Raw genomic sequence first — 10,165 nt, 5'->3', positions numbered from 1 at the left:
TATGTAAATCACATTTGCAATATATGTGATAAAGCTTGCAAGAAATCTTTGAAGGTGTCATTAAATTTTGCAAAAAAAAAAAGTTTTTTTTAATGTTTTTGCACAAAATTTAGCTTTGTGAATATAGATGTAACCCCCTGGGCAGGATGGATCCTATAGCTGGAACTCAGGAGCACACAGGAAAAGAGAAAACTCTCTGTTTTTCTCTTGCTTCCTGGATAGCTTAACTCTCTGAGTTCTAGGATTCCTAGCTGGGAAAGAACAGTAGTTCTATTACCCATTTTGCAATACCAGCCCTTCTCTGTCCTTCTAATCAACACTAATAATTATCACAATCCTTCATCCAAAAAACACACTGAGAAGCGGGGTCGTTTCCAACTTCTTTTACTGATAGTTGATTAGATGACTGAAGAATATTTACAGCTTCATTTCATGTTCAAATAAAATCAAATAATAGCAGAAAGATTAATAAACTTGTGACTTTACTTCTTTAGCAAATTCTCTTAATTCTTTGGAAGAACTCTTATTGACACTTGATCTCTTTGTCTTTGCCAGTTACGCAAATTACTCAGATTACTTAGATCTTCCCAGATTGAAGATAGTTCAGTCCTCTTTTAGATTCCCAATTTGATCCCAGCTTCAGCCTTCTCCCCACTATAGGGTGGTTAGAATAAGTCCCAATAAATGATTAGAACTCAGTCCCAATTCTCATATCTTTCCTGAAGTCTTTGGTTATACTTTAGCTCTCCTACTCAATATCTGATGGGCACTCTCCTCTCAAGTACCTCTCACATGTTGGGATGCCCTAATTCTAATGTGTCATTAGTATCCTTTGAAGATACCTGCCTCTGAACACACTAACTTGTTTATTAGCTGCTTTACTGATTATTTAAAAAAACAAACACTATTTAAAATCAAACACTAACTTCTGTTTATAAACACTATTTAAAAAACAAACACACTAATTAATATACCCCAATAGTTACTTCTCCCCAATACTTTTAAAATATTTTCCAAACAGAGCTGACTGATTCCTTTCAGCCACCAGCAAAGTGATCCTCTGCTCTCAGTGCTCCCACTGGATATCTCTTAAAACCATTACAAGTACTACAAAATGCCTCAGCAAGACTTTTGTTAGGAACTAGGAAATGTGATCATATTACACCCTCACTGATTTCACTGCACTGGCTGCCAGTACAATCATAAATCTATTTTAAAGTGTCAATGTTAATATTCAAAATCATTCATTCTAGTAACACCGGTATGATGGGTGTGACATTACAACCATACACAACGCAGCAAACACTAAGATCTCAAAATAAAGGATTACTGACTGTCCCCTCAATACGGAGCACACACCTGACACATATAAGAGATCGTGTGTTTTCCATAGCGGGTCCAAAACTTTGGAATTCCCTACCTGAGATGCTATGTTTGATACCAGATAGAAAGAGATTTAAATGTGAGCTAAAAACATAGGGCCGGATTTTAATAACTACGCGCGGGCGTAGATTTGTGCGCGCAACCTGGCGCGCACAAATCTACGCCTGATTTTATAACGTGCACGTGCAGCCATGTGCATGTTATAAAATCCGGGGTCGGTGTGCGCAAGGGGGTGCACACATGCACCTTGCACGCTCCTAGCCCTAGGGTAGCCCCGATGGCTTTTTCTGTTCTCTCCGAGGCCCCCACCTTCCCCTCCCTTCCCCTACCTAACCCGCCCCCCCAGCCCTACCTAAACCCCCCCTAACCTTTGTTCCATAAGTTGCGTCTGCCTCTGGGCAGGCGTAGGTTACACGCGCCGGCCAAGTGCCGGCGTGCGATCCCCTGGCATGGCCGCAGTGCCGGAGGCCTCGGGGGAGGGGGGGAAGGGAGGCTATTAAATTTGGGGTTTTACAAGTCCTCTCCTTAAACTGGGTGTGAACTGGGAAAATGGCAAACAGCATCGGCACATGTCTCTTGTAAAATACCCTACGTATGCAGAAGATGCGGGATTTGCATTTAAAGTTGCATGCACATGAACATGTGTCCTTCCTGTTTTATAATGTATAAATATATGCACGTATTTTATAAAATGGACGTATCTCTGGATGTGGGTCAAACGTGCACCTTCATGACTGTTTAAAAGTTACCATCCCTGGTACCCTATATGAGCTGATTTGCATAACTGTGCAGCTCATTACCTATTTTCATAGATTTGCTTTGGTCTTTGCAAAAGTTAAATTATGCAGGAAATCCCAGCAAATAGCACATGCAAAATTTTACAAACAAAATTGCCATTGTGTTTGGTTTTTCGCACGTTGAGGCATTTGCGAAGGGCAACACAGATTAGTACATCAGTCTCCAAGTGAGCCTCGTTGGTAAAAGGTGCTTAGTAAAAAGGGACCAACAAACTAGTTTGTTATTCATAGATGCTATTGTATAAGAGTTTTCAGGTCCCCCTTTTCAGATATTCCTCTGGCATTACAGAGGGAGTTGATTTATACTCAAAGAAGCACAGAATGTTAATATTATGACTTCAGTCCCTGGCAGGAGTCATCCCGAGTTTGCTAACATGCATCAGAGTGATTTCTAACCACTAGCATGAAAGTCGTGAAATTGTTACACATAGGTAACTTAACGGTTCTCATTTTTGCAAAGTTACTCTTGATGCTGGCAGTACCTTTCAAGCCTCTCTGAAGAAATATAATTATGTTTCATCAGTCTAGCCAATTGTTCTATCTGGGGATTGGGTAGCAGACAAGACAAGCAAGGCTTTGCCTAAGAGGAAGCAGTTGAAAGGCGCAGTCTGAACAATCAAGTACAGCCCTTCTTGCTGATACTCTTTAAGGGCTTCAGCATCAGGTGAACAAAAGGCCTGTAAATGCTGCACATAACTGCTTCTGTAGCAATGTTCTTTTTGTTGAATAAGAGTGAGATGTATTTAAGCAGTGCAATGAGCAGCATAAGTATAAGTATATAAGTTTTGCCATTCTGGGTCAAACTAAAGGTCCATCAAGCCAAGCATCTGGGGTATATTTTGAAAAACAGCGCGCGCGCTTACTTTTGTTCGCGCACCGCGCGTGAACAAAAGTACACTGGATTTTATAAGATACGCAGTAGCCGCGCGTATCTTATAAAATCCGGGGTCGGCGCGCGCAAGGGGGTGCACATTTGTGCAACCTGCGCGCGCTGAGCCCGGCGCGCACTGCCTGTTCCCTCCGAGGCCGCTCCGAAATCCTCTCCTTAAACTCGGAGCGGCCTCGGAGGGAACTTTCCTTCTGCCTCCCCTCACCTTCCCCTCCCTTCTCCTACCTAATCCACCCTCCCGGCCCTATCTAACCCCCCCCCCAACCATTGTCGGCAGATTTACGCCTGCCAGAGGCAGGCGTAAATCTGCGCGCACCAGCGGGCTGCTGGCATGCCATCACCCGACCCAGGGGCTGGTGCGGAGGCCTCAACCACGCCCCTGGGACGGCGTCACGCCCCAGACATGCCTCCCGCCCCGCCCCAAAATTTGTGCTGTCCACCCGACACGCCCCTAACACGCCCCCTTTGCAAAGCCCCGGGACTTACGCGCGTCCCAGGGCTTGCGTGCGCCGCCGAGCCTATGCAAAATAAGCTCGGCGCGCACATGGGCCTTTTAAGAGGGTTACGCGCATAACTTATGCACGTAACCCTTTTAAAATCCGGCCCCCTGTTTTCAACAGTGACCAATCCAGGTCACAAGTACCTCGCAGGATTCCTAAGTGCAATAGATTCCATGCTGCTTATCCCAGAGATAAGCAGTGGATTTCTCCAAGTCCACCTTAATAATGGTTAATGGACTTTTCTTCCAGGAACTTGTCCAAATATTTTCAGACCCAGCTACACTATCATCTTTTACCATATCCTCTGGCAACAAATTCCAGAATTTAATTATGTATTGAGTAAAAAAATATTTCCCCCATTTGTCTTAAATTCATTGCATGTCCCCTAGACCTTGTACTTTTTGAAAGCATAAACAACTGATTCGCATTTACCCATTCCAATCTACTCATTATTTTATAGATCTTTATCATAATTCCCTTCGGTCATCTCTTCTCCATGCTGAAGGGCCTTATCCTTTTTAACCTTTCCTCATAGGGGAATCATTCCATTCCCTTTATCATTTTGTTACCCTTCTCTGTATCTTTTCTAATTCTGCTATATCTTTTTTGAGATGCAGTGACCAGAACTACATATAATACTCAAGGTGTATTTGCACCATGGAGCAAATAGAGACATTGTGATATTCTCTGTTTCATTCTCCATTCCTTTCCTAATTATTCCTAGCATTCTGTTTGCTTTCTTAGCTCCTGCCATACACTGGGCAGAAGATTTCAACATATTATGCAATATGCATGATGATACCATTACCTAGATTTTTTTCCTGAGTGGTGACTTCCAATGTGGAACCTTGTGCTGTGTAGCTATAATTTGGGTTTCTCTTCCCTATATGCATCACTTTGCACGTGTCCACTTTAAATGCAATCTTCCATTTGGATGCCTAGTTTCCTAATCTCGCACTGACACTCTTGCAATTTCTCACAGTCCTCTTGTGATTTCACAACTTTGTACAATTTGGTTTCATCAGCAAATTATATCATCTCACTGATTCTGCCCATCTCTTGGTCATTTATATGTTAAACAGCAGTATCCCAGGAAAGATCCCTGAGGCACTCCATTAGTCACCTTTCTCCAATTAGAAGACTGACCATTTAGTCCTACTCTGTTTTCTTTTATCCAGTTCCCAGTTCACAAATAGAACGCTGGCTGCTACTCTATAACTTTTTAATTTCCTCAAGAGTCTATCATGAGGTACTTTGTCAAATATTTTCTGCAAGTCCAGATATACTATATCAACTGCCTCATCTTTATCCACATATTTATTCATGCTTTAAAAAAATGTAGCAGATTAGTGAGGCAAGACATCCCTTGGCTAAATCCATGTTGGGCTTGTCCCCTTCAGCTATGACTATCTATAGGTTCAGAAATTTTGTTCTTTATAATAGTTTTGATCATTTTCAAGTCACTGATGTCAGGCTCACCAGTCTGTAGTTTCCTAGATCACCTCCGGAACACTTTTTAAAAACTGTCTTTACATTGGCTAGCCTCCAGTCTTCAGATACCATAGCTGATTTCAATGATAGAATACAAATTAATAATAATAGGTCTCCGTTTCATTTTTCAGTTCTTTCAGTATTCTGGGATGTATATCATCTGCTCCAGGTGACTTGCCCTATTACATCTTCCAGGTTCACTATTTGTTTCATTTTCTCTGAATCATTGCCTCAAAATTTCACTTCTGCATGGATGTCTGCCTTACATCCTCCTCAGTGAAAACTAAAGGAAAGAAATAATTTAATCTTTCTGCTATGGCCTTGTCCTCCTTTAGTGCATCTTTTACCCCTCAATCATCTAATGGTCCAAATGACTCCCTTGCAGGTTTTTGGTTTAGAATGTATTAATGAAAAAGTTTTCATTAAGAATTTTTGTTTCTTCAGCCAGCTTCTTTTCAAATTCTGTCTTAGCCTTCCTTATCAATGTTTTGCATCTAACTTACCAGTGTTTATGCTGTTTCCTGTTTTCTTCATTTGGACTAGTTTTCCATTTTTTTGAAAGATGTTCTTTTTGATATAATAGCCTCTCTCGTCACAGCTTTAAACAATGCTGGCATCATTTGGCCTTCCTTCCACTTTGTTTAATGCATGGAATACATCTGTTCTGGGCTTCTAAGATGGTATTCTTGAGTAGCATCCATGCCTGATGTTGTCTTAACCTTTGCAGTTGCCCCTTTCAGTTTTTTCCTAACCATTTTCTCATTTTCTCATAATTTTCCTTTTGAAAATTAAATGCTATTGTGGTGGTTATCAAGTCAAATTTGATCATGTTATGATCACTATTTCTAAGTGGCCTCAACATTATTACATATCGTACCAAATCATGTGTTCCACTAAGGATTAGATCTAAAATAGCTCCCCCTCTTGTCAATTCTTATAGCAGCTGCTCCATAAAGCAGTCACTTATTTCATCTAGAAACTCTGCTTCCTTGGCATGTCCTGATGTGACATTTACCCAGTCAGTGCCAGGGTAATTGAAATTACCCATTATTACTGCATTGCTAATTTTGTTAGCTTCCTTACTTTCTATTAGCATATCGTTGCCTGTCTGTTCATTTTGCTCAAGTGAAAGTTAGTACACCCCCACTGCTTTTATTTCCCTTCTCAAATGGAACTTAAATCCATAAAGATTGCACGCTACATTTTGATTCTTACAGAACTTTTATCCTGTTTCACTCTATGCCCTCTTTAACATACAGAGCCACACTTGCCCCAGTTTGAGGCATCCAATCTTTCGGATATAGTTTGTATCCTGGTTTGACAGCATCCTCCTTCCACCAAGTCTCCAAGATGCCAGTTATATTTACCTTTCCATTCAGTGCTATACATTCCAATTCTCCCATCTTATTTTTTAGACCTCTAACATTTGCATGCAGACATTTCAAAGTATGTTTTTTGATTGTGTTAACAATCCACTAATCAGTTGATGTGGGTATTTTGGGATCTTTTAGCTCTGTCTGTTCTTTATTTAAGGGTCCTTAGGTTACTTTAGCATTAATTGCAACTTTTCTGCCAGGATGCCCTAACGTCCCTGTTTTGTTCATATCCTTTAAAGATGCATCATTCTGAACCACGCGCTTCTGAGCAACTGTCTGCTTTCCCCCATGATTTAGTTTAAAAACTGCTCTATCTTTTTTTTTTTTAAAGGTTAGTGCCAGCAGCCTGATTACACTCTGGTTAAGGTGTAATCAGGCTGCACCATCATCTCATCTACACATTGAAAATTTGGAGCTCAGCCTGCATCTGGGGTCCTGTGCTTGGAACAGGGAGCATTTCTGAGAATATAACCTTGGAGGCTCTGGTTTTCAGTTTCCTACCTAAGAGCTTAAATGTATCCTCCAGAACTTCCCTCCTGCACCTTCCTATGTCATTGGTAGCCACATGTACAGTGATAGTTGGCTTCTTCCCAGCACTCTCTAAAATCTAGTCTAGGTGGTGCATGAGGTCTGCTAACTTCGTGCCAGTTAGGAAAGTTATCAAGCAATCCTCATACCCATCAGCCACCCAGCTATCTACATTTCTATTGATTGAATAACCCACTATAATGGCCATCCTTCCCTCCTGGGCACATGGCCCTGGAGACACATCTTGATTGAAGAGGCATAAGGCATCACCTGGAGGGCAAGACCTATCTATAGGATCATTTCCTGCCATCACCCTGGAGTTACCTGGCCAGCCACTTTAATAGGGAAGGTCCAATAAAACAAATCGGAAGGCGGTCCCACATAGCCAAGGCAAAAACAACAAAGGGACAACCTTATGCCATTGAAAGATATAATAGATTATATCAATAAAATCTTTCCACGGCATAAGGTTGTCCCTTTGTTGTTTTTGCCTCAGCCACTTTAATATGCAACCTATGCAGATGTCTTCAGCAAACAGCAGAGAGAAAGCCTTCCATCATATCTCTCCTATGACTGTCCCATTGACTTGGTTCCAGGGATAATGCCTCCCAGAAATAAAGTCTACCTTCTCTCCGCACCCGAGATGGAGGCAATGTCAAAGTATCACAGAGTACCTAGAAAGATGATTCATTTGTCCATTTGTCCATTCATTTGTCCATCTTCATCACCCACTAGGGTTGGCTTCTTCTTTGTTGGTAAACAAAAAAAGATGGCTCGCTATGCCCTTGCTTTGATTATCCTGGGCTCAATGCAATTACCAAAAAGAACTGATACCCTCTCCCATGATCACAGAATTCTTCGACCACCTAAGAAGGGCACAGATATTTACAAAGCTTGACCTCCAAGGGGCATACAACCTGATTTGGATATGAGAGGGTGATGAATGGAAGACCACTTTTAATACCTGGAATAGGTACTATGAGTATCTGGTGATGCCCTTCAGTTTATGCAGTGCTCCTGCTGTCTTTCAGTTTATGGTCAATGAAATTTTCTGAGACCTTCTCTACTCTTATATAATGGTATATATGGATGATATTCTTGTGTTTTCAAAAACATTAAGGAAGCATTGAGAACATGTGAAGCAAGTCCTTCAGAGGCTCTGAGAATACCAACTTTAAGCAAAATTAGAAAAATACACCTTCAAGTAGGAGGAACTTCTGTTTCTTGGTTATATCATTTCCCAACAAGTCCTATGGATGGACCCTGACAAATTGAAAGCCATCCTAATATGGCCTCAGTCTGTAGGCCTCAATGCCTTACAGTGCATCCTTGGGTTTGCAAACTATTATAGACAATTCTTTCACGGCTACTGAACCTTGCTGCATCACTTACAGCCCTTACCAAAAAGGGTTCTGATACCCAGAATTGGACCAACAGCACTTTTCAGGTGTTTAATTGCCTCAAGGAAGCATTTACTCATGACCCATGTCTGCACCACCTTGAGACTTCCAAGCCATTCATACTGGAGATAGATACTTCTACCCTTGGGACAGGGGCTGTCCTCTCTCAGCATAACATCATGGAATCTTCGTGACCTATTCCTATTTCTCTAAGAAGTTTACTCCCACAGAGAGAAACTACATTACTGGGAACTGTGAGCTGCTAGCAGTGAAGTTAGCCCTAGAGGAATAGCGACATCTCTTGGAAGGGGCCTGACATCCAGTGACTATTTACACAGATCATAAAAATCTGGAATGCCTGGCACAAGCACTGAGCCTGAACCACCAGCAAGCCTGCTGGTCACTATTCTTCAACTGGTTTGACTTTGAACTATGATACGGAGAGCAGAGAAAATCTAACAGGCTGATGCCCTCTCATGTTCCTTCGACACAGAAGGTTCCTTGGAGCCCCCGCGACATATCCTAAACCTTTCAAGCATTGTAGTCACTGCCACTGTATCGGTCCAGTCTGGGAAGATAATCGTCCCTTAATGCTTTTGCCAGAAAGTCCTTCAGTGGGTCCATGACTCTAGTTTGGCAGGCCACGCAGGCATCACCAGAACCTTGGAGCTGATCTTCTGACACTATTGTTGGCCTCAGATGAAGGCAGATGTGAAGAGGTATGTAAAATCCTGCCCCATATGTGCCCTGAACCAGAGCTCTTGAGCTCGACCTTAGGGACTGTTACACCCACTACCAGCCATTTGGCCACAGACTTTGTCATGGACCTTCCCTTCTGAAGTGGGTAGTGGTGAATTGTTTTTCCAAGATGGTCCATTTCATGCCTCTCCCTGGATTTCCTTCTGAACCTGAATTGGCTAATCTCGTTGTCCAACACATCTTCCATCTGCATGGGCTCCCAGAAGTACAATTTACGGCCTGCTTCTGGAAGAGCCTGTGCAAGAAATTCAGGATCACCTTGGACTTCATTTCTGCCTATCATCCCCAGAGCAATGGGCAAACTGAGCAGGTGAACCAGACTCTCAAAGCTTTCCTAAGATCTTATGTAAACCAACGACAAAACAACTGGGCATCCCTGCTCCCGAGGGTAGAGTTCTGCCACAATAATCATGGGGGGAGCTTGACTGGGTCTTCACCTTTCTATTTGGTATTTGGCCACCACCCTCATACACCAGTGCCTGTCCCAGTCTCTGTCACCTGTCCTGCAGCCAACTTGATGGGTCAAGAACTTCAAGAATTCTGGCAAAAAATGCATCACTTTCTGGAACAAGTGGCAGGAGGTTTCAAGAGGCAAGTGGGTAAGAAACGCTGCCTGGCACCCCAACACCAGCCTGGAAACCTAGCGTGGTTCAGGACAAAGAAACCTACGCCTTAAAATGCCATGACTGAAGTTCGCCCCGAAGCTTCTCTGTTATGTGACAGATAGGGGCCATAGCCTACAAGCTGAAATTACCTCCAACATTCTGGGTTCATGATGTGGTTTTTTTGTGTCCTTATTGAAGCCTGAAATCTTATCCTGGACATCCCGACCACTCCTTAAGCCCACAGAAGTTGTAGCTCAAGAAGATACCCAATACAAAGCTGAAGAAATTCTGGATTCCAGGAAGGACAGGACCTGATTTCCTGCAAAACCTTTGGGCCCAAAGAATACTCCTGGGAGCCTGCCTCTAACCTCCAGGCCCCACAACTGCTACGAGAGTTCCACAAAAGATTCCCCAGGAGAACCAGAACCAGAAGTCAA

The sequence above is a fragment of the Rhinatrema bivittatum genome, chromosome 5 (assembly GCF_901001135.1).
Source record: "Rhinatrema bivittatum chromosome 5, aRhiBiv1.1, whole genome shotgun sequence".
Lineage (NCBI taxonomy): Eukaryota > Metazoa > Chordata > Amphibia > Gymnophiona > Rhinatrematidae > Rhinatrema > Rhinatrema bivittatum.
The sequence above is the reverse complement of the archived record's forward strand: the minus strand, read 5'-3'. Positions refer to the sequence as shown.